This window comes from Nannospalax galili, unplaced genomic scaffold (genome assembly GCF_000622305.1).
Source record: "Nannospalax galili isolate Female #2095 unplaced genomic scaffold, S.galili_v1.0 scaffold1013, whole genome shotgun sequence".
Taxonomy (NCBI): Eukaryota; Metazoa; Chordata; class Mammalia; order Rodentia; family Spalacidae; genus Nannospalax; species Nannospalax galili.
The window spans coordinates 301,641-314,038 of record NW_008333410.1 but is presented as its reverse complement, the minus strand read 5'-3'; the positions used below and the strand labels follow the sequence as shown (position 1 = coordinate 314,038).

General features: G+C 42.2%; 1 protein-coding gene across 8 annotated transcripts in view; it reads right to left on the bottom strand.

Moving 5' to 3' along the window:
- Foxp1 (forkhead box P1) overlaps positions 1-12,398 on the bottom strand; it is a 425,908-nt gene that overhangs the window by 137,469 nt on the left and 276,041 nt on the right. The window contains exon 1 of one of the 8 annotated variants that reach the window (XM_029561193.1): positions 10,104-10,125. The exons of the other annotated variants lie outside the window; for them this stretch is intronic. The gene's annotated coding sequence lies outside the window, so the exon portion shown is untranslated. Of the gene's footprint in view, positions 1-10,103; positions 10,126-12,398 lie in introns of those variants that run through there. 8 annotated transcript variants of the gene reach the window in all.

The following is a 12,398-nucleotide window of genomic DNA, read 5'->3' as shown; positions in this document are numbered from 1 at the left end:
ACCATCAGCTGACCAGACGCATGAAGCCTCAGCTGGTATCAAGATCTTTTCATATACCAGTTTTGTCCTGACTCCTATTAGTCAAAATCCTAATCTACATAAGAGTTTCGGCAAGGTCGTTAATTATGCCTTTGATCTGCGGTTATATCATCTTCAATTAAGCATTAATATATTGTGTAGGAACTGACACTGTGTCGTGCAAAATTGGTGAGGCTCCTAGCATATGATTCCAAAGCCGGTGTTCTAAATAGCACTGTGTAGGCAGTGAAATATTTATTTTCAAGTTTATCTGTGTATATTTTCAAAATTACGGCTCTCTGAATTTTCTTTGAAATGTCTGACCTGCTGTTCAGAAGTCAAAAAAATATAATCTCTCTTTTGTAGAACTCCAATTAGAAATGTGTGTCTTTTTTTTTTTTTTTTAAAAAAAAAGGAAAGATTAGCTACTTGCTGTTAGATGATGGGGCTACTTTAAGGAACCACCACCAAATGCTACATGTACTTCCTAGACTTCACTATAGGAAGATTTTGGTCTGCATCAACTCAGTTCAAAACTGCAGAACAGCATAGATTGAAGAAGCTTCTATTAGAAACAAACATATCAGAAAACAAAGGCTGTCCTATAGCAAAATGTCAGATGCAGAAATCAAAGCCCCAGTTTGCTTCCCGGGCTCTGTGCTGCTATTTTAAAATTTCTGCATTTTGTACAATGAGCAGAGCAGGCAGTTGTTTACAGAGCACAGGCAGAAGGAAGGTCCTGGGCAAACTCAGAGTTTGCATTGTAAACAAAACTCCTGCCCAGGTATACCCTAAGCTAGCAGCCAGGTGTGACACTGAGATGTGGGCCAATTTCAACGCTCACTTGAAAGGTATCCAAAAACTGATAGAAAATCAGGTTAGTAATTTTTATTAAGATATAGGATTCTCCAACTTGGTCGAGCAATAATGTAAAAATAGGCACTTACCATAAAAATATGGAGTTTATAGATCCATAAAACAGAAATGCACAAAGGTATCGAGAGGAGATGATTTACGTAAGAGATACCCCAAGACAGACCTCTGTCGTGGTGCCACCAAGTAGACACTCCTCATGTGTCACTTCTTGGACTTTCAAAGACTTCAAGGTTAAGGCAGAGGAGGCTTACCTAACTCTTACATAGTGTGTTGAGCTTCCTGTCCATTGTTACGTTCTGGAAAAACTTATGCCAGGGCAAAAGCCAAGACTTTTCAACTGGGATTCCCAAATACGCAAGGACCACTAAGAGTTCACCCACGTGAAGCAGGGCTAGGAAGCTAAGGAATTCATTCTGGCTATACTAAAAGGAGGCAAGAGAATGAAGAAAAGGGTAGAAACAGAATGAAGAGGCATTAAGATGGGAAGTTTGAAAGGAACTTAACTGTCACCTTGAAAAGGCACTTAGGATTTTTCATGCAGCCCCACTGGAGCCCTTTCTCAAAATTCTTTCTCAGGAGGCAGAACTCAGGATGGTACAACTTTAAGAAGCATTGAGCGATGGGTCTCGGTAGTAATAACCATTCATTCTGCTGTGTTCCCAGGGTTGGGCACTATGGACCAGTCATTTGTGGATACGAAACTGAGACTTGGAGGTTAAATCACTTTGTTGAAGCCAGACATGCTTGTGCTCAAAATGCAAACAATGGAGGCAGAGCCCATAGGCACTGCAAGAGGCCTCCTGTGTCAAAGCAGCCCTACGTCACGGGCTCATGGAAAAGGCATTAATACCTTAGACATCTTAGATCCATAAAACCAGTAAGATATTTTCAGGCATATGGCAGTAGACTCTTTCAATGTCATAAACAGGTACATTATGAAGCTATTGTGACAGATGAGTCTTGAGAACAAGTTCGTCCGAATTCTCAGTATGTGGTATGGGCTATTAGTTGTCCTGCTATCCGAGATAATTTCCCCACAACTCAAAAGATTAGAAAAATTGCTACTACCACTGCTGTACCCGCTGCAATGTGTGCATCAAGTTTATATCAAGAAGACAGAAAGGAGGGAAAGTGGGATGCTGGTAGCACCCCTGAGCAAGTGGGGGGAAGATGCCTGTTCCTTCGAACCTACATAGCCCCAATTCTAGCAGTGTGTGATGGTTAATACTGTCCATGTGACAAAATCTAGAATTACTTAGGAGACAAATCTCTGGGTGTACCTGTGAGGGATTTTCTAGACTGTTGATTGATGCAGGAAGACATCCCCTGTATGAGTATAAACTGAAAGTGGGTGGTATTCCATTAGCTGGCATCATGGATTGAATAAAAAGCAGACCGGTAGCTAAGCACCAGCATTCACCTCTTTGTGCTTCCTGACTGTAGGTGCAATGTGACCAGCTGCCTCACATTCCCGCTTTCCCCACAATGAAGGACTGTATTCTCTTGAACAGTAAGTAGAAATAAGTCCTTCATCTCTTAACCTGCTTCTTTTCACATATTTTATTATAGCAATGAGAACACCAACTAATGTATAGGGCTTGGCAAATGACCACTGGATTTCAGTCCTCAGAAGCCTCTCATTCAGGATGCTTGAAGAATCAATGAATGATAGCCCAAATCTGGCCAGCCACCTGTGTCTGTATGGCCCTCAAGCTAAGAGTTGCTTTTATATTTTTAAATAGTTGAAAAAAAACACAAAAGAGGAGTATTTCATGACATGTGAAAATCATTTGAAATTCAAACTTTAGTGCCCACAAGTGTACTGGAATCCAGCCATGTTCATTCACTGCTATGTATTGTCTACGCCTGTTTTTACATGACAACAGCAGAATGAGTAGTTGCCATGGAGACAGTATGGCCCCACAAAGCCAAAAATATTCACTATCTGGTCCTTTACAGAGAAAGTTGGCTGACCTCTGCTCTAAAGAAAGAAAGGAGTTACTCTCACACCAAATTCTTTTTGTAGGTATCATGAGACCTTCCAAGCAAACATGGCAGGTGAAATAGTTTATGTACACAAAGTTGAAACGGAGACAAGAGGGCAAGGTCAACTTCATTACCTAGCCACCTTGACGGTACCTTGAAATGTCATCAATCCAGGATATGCCTTGCAGGACTTGCAAAGGGCTCAGTATAAATTTCAGCACACAAGCCCCTGACACAATCCAGGTTTGTAACAGGACCCCGGTGACGTCATATGATGAAAGGGGTTTCTCTGGAGGCTTCTACATGGCATGGAGCTGGAATATTGTCCAAGAAACCTAATTTCTAAAGTGCCATCTTTGGCAATTCAAAATAAAATAATTCCACCCAAGTACCGAGCATCCTTGAAGAAAACATTGTCTTTTCTACAAACCCTTGTCACTGAGTGTCGTCCTCGAAGACATAAATTTGAAGCTATTTTCTTTCCAGCGAGACAGACTAAATCCAGGATGTAGATTTTCCAATTAGACTCTTTTTAAACATCTGTTGGTAGGCTGCATTTAACATTAGTTATTTGAGCAAAGCACAATTTGATTAGACTGTCTGAAACCAAGCCAAAGTCTGCAAAATAATAGCTCAATTAAATTCTGTTTTGCTTTCATTTGTCTTGGATTTTCTTGAGTGTGATACTATTCCAAATAATCAACTAAACCTATTCCTTTCAAAATGAGAGATTTAGGTACATTTTCCATTCTCTCTCCAAGTATATTTAATAATCTATTCCATCTTTGCTATGCTTCGTTGAACTTAATCTTGACACCAAATACATTTCTGCATTTTGCCTTTAGTCTACTTTAACTTTCTATACTTGTGAATTAAAGTTCTGTGCCATTAATATTATACTTCATATAGACGAGAAAATGTGTAAAGGCAAGCAAAGGGCATGAGGGAAGCCAAACCTCAATGCAGACATTCCCTCGGATTCCACTCACTACCCAAGATGCATTTCAGACACTGGATGAGACATAGGCAGGAGGGACCTTAGATTCTTTCAATGTTGCTTACAGTCTTGAAATGTTCCTGGAGAATCATAAACCTGGGACTAGTCTGAAGCTTTGCCAACCAAAGCAGTATCAATTCTCCTTTCTCTTGGCTTACCCATTTCATTCATTTGCTAATTCATCACTCATTGACTTACTAATGTATCACTCATTCACTCCCTAACTTATCACTTCTCATTTTGTAACTCATTCATGAAAGGCACCTATCTACAGGCTGGGGAGACAGCTCTGTGGTCAAATGCTTTCCACACAAGCATGAAGACCTACCTGAGTTTGATTCCCTGAATCCAAGTGCCATGGCATGTGCTTGTAATCCTATTACAAGGCAGAGTCAGGCAATCCCTGCTGCTCACTGACCTAGAGCTTACTTTCAGCCCTGCTCAAAACACAGGGTATGTGGCATCTGCAGAATGACACCTAAGGTTGACCTCTGTCTTGCACATGCATGCACACACAGACATTCACACATACACACCTGCCCCTCCCCCCACCACAAACACGGTGAAAAGAAGCATTTACGAACTGCCTACCTTGTTACAGGCATGGTCAAGAGTGACACAGATACAAGACAGATTATGAACTATCCTCTGAAGATGACTTAGCATTCTCTTCTAGTTTGTCTCTCCATTGCTGTGACAAAACACTCTGACCATTGTCAATTTGGTGAGAAAAGGGTTTATTTGGTTTACATCTCCCAGGTCACAGTTCATCGCTGAGGGAGCCCAAGGTACAAACTCAGGGCAGGAACATGGAGGCAGGAGCTGAAGCACAGGTCATGGAGGAATACTGCTTACTGGCTTGCTCCTCAGGTCCATGTTCAGACTGCTTTCCTACATAATACAGAACAACCTGCCCAGGGGTGGCACTGCCCACAGTGGGTTGGGCCCTCCCACATCACTCGAAAATTAAGAAAATACCCCATAGGCCAGTCCAATGGAGGCAGTTCACCAATTGAGGCTCCCTCAACCCAGGTATGTCAAGTTGACAACCAAAGCTATCCAGCACATATTCATTCATATAAAAAGGCCACCAAGCTGGGCATGGTGGCTCATGCCTTTAATCCCAGCACTTGGGAGGCAGAGGCAGGCAGATTTCTGTGAGTTCAAGGCCAGCCTGGTCTACATAGTGAGTTCAGGACAGCTGGGGCTACAGGGAGACCCTGTCTCTAAAAGACCAAAAAAAAAAAAAAGGGGGCCACCAAGATAAATCTTTCAGAATAGCATGGATAGTTAATTCATGGATAGTACTACATACTAAAAGTACCAGCCCATCACTATAATGCCAGTAACAGTCACTATCCGTCAGTTTTCTGTAGCTGTGACAAAATACTTAAAAGACCCAATTTATCAAGAGTAAAGGTTGATTTTGCCTCCTGGTTTCAGAGGTTGGTAGAGTTGCTTTGAGGCCTGGTAAGACACCTCAACCATGGCAGATACATGTGGCCAAGGAAAGTTTCTCACCTCCAGGTGGCCAGGAAGAAGGGGAGGTGGTGTCCCAATACACCCTTCGAGGGTATGTCCCCAACCACCTCCTTCCTCTTAAATGTTACCCCATCTCCCAAGGGCTACATCAGCTTTCAAAACAGGAGCACTTAGAGGGGGGTTGCTTTAAAGACTCAAAGATAGCATACCAGAGTGACGATGAGAGCTAACCTGCATTAAGTACCTGTTAAATTAGGGTCCAAGCCAACTTATACATTAACTCATTGGGTGTTCTTTGTGTTTGTTTGTTTTTAAGACACGGCCTCCAGGAGCCCCAGTTAGCCTGGAACTCACTAAGTAGACCAGACTGGACAGGATCTCACAAAGTTCTGGCTGCTTCTGTCTACAGAATGTTGGGATTAAAGGCACGTGCCACCTCATCTGGCTTTTAGCAGCTTTTTTTTTTTTTTGGTCTTTTTGAGACAGGGTCTCCCTGTAACCCCAGCTGGCCTAGAACTCACTAGCCTGAAACTCACAGAGATCCACCTGCCTCTGCCTCCTAAGTGCTGGGATTAAAGGCATGTGCCACCATGCCCAGGCTTAGCAGATGTTCTTAACAGGACCAGGGCACAGGAGATATGATCATATTGATTTTCAGATGAGAGGTTTGATGTTTTCAACAAATCTGCTTACCTGCCAGTGGATACAAAAAGACTGTCTCCACTCCAGTGCTATGGCATCTTTTGAAATGATGGTGAGTATCAGGTAAATAGAAATGCATAATTTGGAGTCTTATAAGTAACGGTTTTCCCTTTAAAACAGTTTTGTACAATTATGAGAAAAGGGATCCCTCCAGAGAATTTCCTCTCTCTCAAGCCCTGTGCAAGCAACTTTCATGCATTAATCACTTAACCTTCGTAATCACCTTTAGGTAGGTAGGCTAACTAGCTGCACTCTCTAGGTGAAAATGGAAATACAGTGAGGTTAAGTTACTTTTCTAGGGTCACAAAGGAATAACACAGAATCAAGACTTGAACATGTTCAGTCTGACCCTGGGGGCCATGTTTTTTAACAGCAGTATAATATAGCTCCTCCCTCCAATATATTCTGAGATGGGACTATCTAAAACCCTCATGCCATCCTGCAGAGTAAATGCAGTGACCCAGTATAGAAGATCCTGTGGTTTTAAGAGGCAAAGAATATCTTAGATCTGACCATAGAGAGATGCAGTGTTGGATATGAATAGAGTTTTCCCAGCCTCATGTAATGATATTGGGGTATAATATAGCTCCTCCCTCCAATATATTCTGAGATGGGACTATCTAAAACCCTCATGCCATCCTGCAGAGTAAATGCAGTGACCCAGTATAGAAGATCCTGTGGTTTTAAGAGGCAAAGAATATCTTAGATCTGACCATAGAGAGATGCAGTGTTGGATATGAATAGAGTTTTCCCAGCCTCATGTAATGATATTGGGGTAACATGCAAACTATATATTTAATTTTGAGCACTATTTTAATAGTTATCATGGAATCTTTTGAACTTTTCAGGAAAAAAAATCCAAGTACTTTTCTGCTCTGGTATGTGATCAGTGTGGATCTGGTCCTAGAAGCCTAGCAAACAGAAGACATACACCACCACTTCTAACACTGGTGAGCCAGGCAGACATGGCTAGTAAATCACAGAGCCCAGCCAGGACCCAGAATCCCTTAAATAGAATTCCAGGCAGAGCAGACAGATTCATATCTGTATTAAATTGGTGGATCAAGAGAATCTCTCTGCTCTGTACAATTTGTAATTTTATGTGGATTAGTATTATCACTTTGGTTTCCGGAGTAAGTAACAATCCATTCATACTGTCAAATAAGGGATATACCAGATGTAATTCACTTTTAAAAAATATGTTATTATTTTAATTTTATGTGTATGAGTGTAATGCCTGCATGTAGGTAGGTACACCCTTGTTATGCAATGCCTAAGGAGGTCAGAAGAGGGTGTTGGATCCCCTGGAACTGGAGTTACAGACAGTTGTTCGCCATCACGTGGATGCTGGGACTTGAACCTGAATCCTTTGCAAAAGCAGTCAGTGCTATTAACTGCTGAGCTCTCTCCAGCGCCCCCAGGCATAATTTTATTGCTTTCTTATTAAAAGTGGTTTCATTAGGTCTGCCAAGTGGCTCTTCAAGTGCACACAAGGTAGGCTCTAGCTTGTGTGTCCTATAGCCAGGGACTGAGAAGGAATTTGCTAGGCAGCAGAGATGGATACCAATGGAGAAAGAAGCATAGGTAGGACATGAAGAAATGGCAAAGAGGGGAAAGCACTCAGGTTATGAGGCATGCAGTTTCTTTCTAAAGAAGGCAGACAAAGGTATTCTTTTGAAATGAAAAATATAATTTAATCACCAGACACCTTTACTCTAAGCAGCAGGCAACTGAGCAGGAGATATCTGCAACTCTAGATTTCTTGGATTTTCAAATGCTATAATGAGTATTAGGTTTATTCTACCTCTTTGCAAAAAGAATTATAATTCTCAATTCCTGAGTGTTCCTTACTCTCCCCAGTAAGGCTACATACATATCCTTCATCGCCAGATTCCTAATTTAATGCAAAGCCAGAAAAGGCAGAGGGAGCTGGAGAGATGGCTCACTGGTCAAGGGCATGTACTGTTCTTATAAATGACCCAGGTTCCGTTCCCAAATTGAGTGACTCACAACCACCTGTATTCCAGGTCCAGGAGATCTGATGCCCTCTTCTGGAATCCTTGGACACCTGGATTCACATGCACATTCTCACACACATATCCACCCATAAACATGTTAAAAACAAAACACTGAATAAATGAATATTTTTAGAAAAGGCAGAATTTCATCTTGGTCTGACAGATAAGGGGGAATTACCGAAGTTCTGAAGAGCAGAGGCTATGACATCTACATAAAGGTCTACAGCAATGGGCAGAATGGGAGATACCTGTGATGAAGAGAAAGTGCTCTGGGGGTGTGGGATCAGAGGCAAGAAGGATATTAAGCCCTTGCCAAGATCCAGGAAGGTGCACCTGAAGAATTAGCTCCAGAACAGAGGGGCATTAGGGAACACAGAGGCAAGAACGGAAGCCAGCAGCAGAAGCAAAGATGGCAGGTGTAATGACAAACACAGGGAGAGGGAGACGACAGAAGTCAATCATGACTCCAGTGCTGCTGACTCATATGGCCAGGGACAGGGCCATCTGTTGGGAGAGATATGGAAATTGATGTGAGGACACAGGAAGCAGCCAAGAACAGTTCACGCAGGCTTCAGGTGATATGTGCTAGAGTGACAAAGGAGAGACATACTTTCTGTTTGTTTGAGACAGAGTTTCCCTGTAGCCCCAGCTTGCTTGGGACTCACTGTGTAAAGTTATTTAATCCCAATCTCAATCTCGCAGACATCTGGCCATCTCTACCTCCTGAGTGCTGGGATTAAAGGTATGCGCCACCATGCCAGGCAAGATACATATTTGAGGGAACAAAGGAACCCAATGTAGGAGAATGGATGAACCCAAGTTCCAGGAGAGACCTAGGAAGCAGAAAGAAAAAGGAACAGAGTCCATCCAGGAAGCACTGATTTGAAGAAGTATCAAAGGAGTCAGTTCCCCCAAAACAAGGCGACCAAAGCAAGCTATGGTCCTAGATGTCTAAAACTAGAATTCAGACACAGACTTCGGTGGCACTAAAATTCAAGAGAAGAAAAGTCAGATTGGAGATGCGGGGAGGATGGGAGAAAAAAAAAAGGATTAAAAAAGGTGAAGCAATGCACAGAATATTCTGGAATATTCTGGTTCTAAATGCCTGGCAGCTAAAGGAAGTAGAGGAGAGTGGCTGGGAAGGCTCCAGCCATCCAAAGATTTTGAACTACCCATTTAAAATCTACATTTACCATGAATCCCAAAAATGTTGGGCTCTGTCGGCTTGAATGTTTACCAAAGTAAGTCACCAGGATGTAACAGAAAAAGACAAGGGCTGGAGCTCTTTGCCCAGTTGAGTCCTGGCAGCTTTAAAACTCTACTACTTAAGTAGTTAAAAATCTGTTCTTTTGATGAAGGGGGAAGTAATAAATAGAAGGCAGCAACTCTAGACCCTTCAGAAACAATGAGGAGTTGGTCTCTGCAAATTATTCAAACTCAAACAATCCCAACTATAAGACGACTGAAGTCCACCAAAAGTTCAAAATGGGCTATGTTCTCTTTAAAATTCTGAGAGCGACTAAATATGACAACCATCTGATGTATGAAAATTATTCACAACCAAAAACAGACAGTCTGGAAATAGCCGAGATGACTTCATTTAGACAGAATTACCCAAATCTGTTTCTAATATACACAGTACACATAATAAATTTTTACAATATGACAAGCAAAACAAACTCAATAAAAGTTCCCGATCTTTTGTTACACAAGCATGCTATATCCACGGTATGTTTATAATAGTTTGCTCATGATATCACAACTCGGTAACAAAGGCCCAGGCAATACAAAAACAGTTACTAGGCATGACATCAGCTCACAACTACCGTAATTACATCGAAACACAAATTTCCCAAACTGTACATTTTCCAAACTGCTTCTCAATTTCAACGGCTGCCTTTCGACAATTACTTGCAGAGTGGCCTGTAGGCTTTGAGTAATATCCGTCTCTCTTCTTTTTCCCAAGCGTCATTTCCCTTTAGAAACTGCATATTTCAATTACAGGCACTATTTTTCAGACATACCTATAAACATGTGTCCAAATTAGGAGACAGTGTGGTCTGGTGGTCAGCGAAGAGCACCAGGCATCACCAGTGCTGATTTTCTTCCTTTCACTGTCCCCGCGTGCTGTACCCAGGCAGAAGCTCAATGAGAAACCACAGAGTAATGTGGATTTAAGAGCACAGATTCATATTGCCTGGCTGTGTGGGCGGGAGTCCCAGTAGTGTCACCATCACCACCACATGGCCTCTGGCAAGTTGACTTCCCTGTGCTACACTTTCTTCATCTGTAGGATGGGGTGAATGAAGCTGGGTAGAGGTGGCTCAGGCAGTCAATGGTTTCCATATAAACATGAGGACCTGAGTTTGGATTCTTATATAAAAGCTGGGAATGATGGTGAGCACTTGTAACCCCAGCATTGGGGAGGCAGAGATAACAGGATCCCTGGGGCTTGATAGTCAGCCTGGAGAGCCCAATCAGTGAGCAATGGGTTCATTGAGAAACCCTGTCTTAAAAAATAAGGTGGAGGGGCTAGAGAGAGGGCTCAGTGATTAAGAGCATGTGAAACTTTTCCAGAGGACTGGAGTTTGGTTCCCAGCACTCATGTCGGGCAGCTCGCAACCTCCTGGAAGTCTAGCTTCAGGGAATCCAACGCCCTCTCTGGCCTCTGCAGTTACCCACACATGGTATATACTCATACACACAGACAGACATAAATAAAAATAAGTCTTAAAAAAATAAGAGTGAGGAAGGAATCCTGACATGGACCTCTGGCATGTACACACATGCACATGCATTCACACATATATGCACAAAGCCAACAACATATACACACACATCAGATGGGAACAATGATAGGCTTATTCCCACAGGGCTGCAGTGCAGCAGATGGCTGCTGGAAAGTACTACAAAATTACTCAGAATTTATTGTCAGTATTGCTATCTTTCTGGATAAGATGCCTGTCTGGAAACTTAGCTTAACTGATCTTGAACCACAGCACAACTTTTCTAAAGTTAGGACAAGGTTGGGATCTCAGTCACATGACCTCCACACAGTGCCTTTCAATGAGTACAGTTTGAAAAGCGTGAATGCGTGCATGAATGAAGGATTACATCCACTGGTTCCAGAAGCAAAAACTATGATCCGGGCTCCATGCTGTAACTGCTTTCATGTTCCTGTAGCTCATGTTGGGGATATCGCAAATCCAACCAAAATGATCAGCATAAGGGAAAAGGCTGCTGTGCCTGTGATTTCAGAAGGGGCTTTTCTAATGATCAAAGTTTTTGAGCCCATCCCATATGTGCGACCTCTGCTTCACTGTGTTCTAAGGTCAGCTGGCTTTCCTGACCGGGCAGGGTGCCAGGCGAACACGACTACCTCCATTGTCACTTATAGTCCACCGTGTTGCACTAAATGCTGTTATTCTAGGCTTCAGGAAATTTTCTAACCATTGGACGGGGTCCAATGCTGTGTGCTAATGAGTTTCAGATTGGAGGACTTCACTGAGCATGTGTCAGAAGAGTGCCTTGGTTTGGCAGGGTGGGGAAGGGAAAAAAAGTCCCACAAAAAAAAAAAGAAAAATCAGTAGTTAACAAATGTTGGCTGCTCAAACTGACAGGGAATGTCAGTGACCTCTGCCTCTCATCAGAAATTCTTACAGACTTACAAAATAAAGGAGTTTGCTTTTATCATACACTGAGAGGCTCATATGGAAAAATGGAAAACACTACATCACTTGACCTCACTGTGCCCCCTTTCAACCACAGACGAATATTGTGTACAAAAATCCTAAATCAACTTAAGATGTTCCAACAACATGAAAAAAAAAGCCTTAATTTTCTGCATTAGATTTGATGATTACTATTTTGGGTCTTGAGATTTTTGCTTAGAAGGATTACACAGGACAAAAAAAAAAAAGATGTGTAATTCCAGGAAGGGTATTTTATCACTCTGGAGTAACACTTACATGGTGGCCTCTTGGGGTTGCGGGGGGGCTCATCCTGGATGACACTCCCTTTGTGCTGGAGAGTAATAAGCAACTCTAGTTCACTTGGTTGGGAAAGTCACCCAGAACTGTATCTTGGTTATTTATTTACATTAACAGAACATTAAAACCATTTTTAAGCAACTTAGGGACACTCTAGGCATTGCTGCTTCATGATTCACTTCTATAGGGAACCAGAAGTTCTTTCTCCCTGTAAAGTTTCATAAGGAGATTTCTCATTGGGTTATTACAATGGAATCTTTTCTGAGGTATTTCCTTAAGAAAAACCCTTTCTTAGGAAAGCCGAACTCACAGAACTTTGTATAATGAGAA